This window comes from Trichechus manatus, unplaced genomic scaffold (genome assembly GCF_000243295.1).
Source record: "Trichechus manatus latirostris isolate Lorelei unplaced genomic scaffold, TriManLat1.0 scaffold00082, whole genome shotgun sequence".
Classification (NCBI taxonomy): domain Eukaryota; kingdom Metazoa; phylum Chordata; class Mammalia; order Sirenia; family Trichechidae; genus Trichechus; species Trichechus manatus.
The window spans coordinates 12,132,618-12,134,070 of NW_004444018.1; positions in this window are offsets into that span (position 1 = coordinate 12,132,618).

Below are 1,453 nucleotides of genomic sequence, written 5' to 3' on the forward strand. Positions count from 1 at the left end.
CTGGTACAACAACAGACACATTGACCAATGGAACAGAGCTGAGAATCCAGATGTAAATCCAACCACCTACAGTCTCCTGATCTTTGACAAGGGCCCAAAGTCCATCAAATGGGGAAAAGACAGTCTTTTCAACAAATGGTGCTGGCAAAACTGGATGTCCATCTGCAAAAAAATGAAACTGGACCCATACCTCACACCATATACAAAAACGAATTCAAAATGGATCAAAGATCTAAATATAAAGCCAAAAACTAGAAAGTTCATAGAATTAAAAATAGGATCAACGTTAGAGGCCCTAATACATGGTATTAACAGGATACAAACCATAACCAAGACCACACAAACTCCAGTAGATAAGCTAGATAACTGGGATCTTCTAAAAATTAAACACTTATGCTCATCAAAAGACTTCACCAAAAGAATAAAAAGAGAACCTACAGACTGGAAAAAAATTTTTGGACATTACAAAATCTACAAGAAAATCCAACACCTCTACAGCAAAAACACAAATAATCCAATTAACAAAAGGCAAAGGAAATGAACAGACACTTCACCAGAGAAGACATTCAAGCAGCCAACAGACACATGAGGAAATGCTCGCTATCACTAGCCATTAGACAAATACAAATTTAAACCACAATGAGATACCATCTCACCCCGGCATTACTGGCACGACTCAAAAACACTGGAAATAAGAGATGCTGGAGAGGCTGCGGGGAGATTGGAACTCTTATGCACTGCTGGTGGGAATGCATAACGATACAAACATTTTGGAAAATGGTATGGCACCTCCTTAGAAAGCTAGAAATAGAAATACCATACGATAAAGCAATCCCACTCCTAGAATATATCCCAGAGAAATAAGAGCCATCACACGGATAGACATATGCACACCCATGTTCATTGCAGCACTGTTTATAAAATAGCAAAAAGATGGAAACAACCTAGATGCCCATCAACAGATGAATGGATAAACAAAACTGTGGTACATACACACAATGGAGTATTATCCAACAATAAAGAAGAATGATGAATCTGTGAAGCATCTCATAACATGGATGAAACTGGAGGACATTATGCTGAGTGAAATAAATTAATCACAAAAGGACAAATATTGTATGAGACCTTTACTGTAAAAACCCATGAAAAAGTTTACACACAAAAAGAAACAATCTTTGTTGGTTACGAGGGATGGGAGGGGTGGGGGAGGAAACTAAATAGACAAGTGGTAACTTTGGTGAAGGGTAAGACAGTACACAATACTGGGGAAGCCAGCACAACTTGAACAAGGCAAGGTCATGGAAGCTCCACAGACACATCCAAATTCCCTGAGGGACTGAATTGCTGGGCAGAGGGCTGTGGGGACCATGGTCTCGAGGAATATCCAACTCAATTGGCATAACACAGTTTATAAAGACAATGTTCTACATTCTACCTTGGTGAGTAGTGTCTG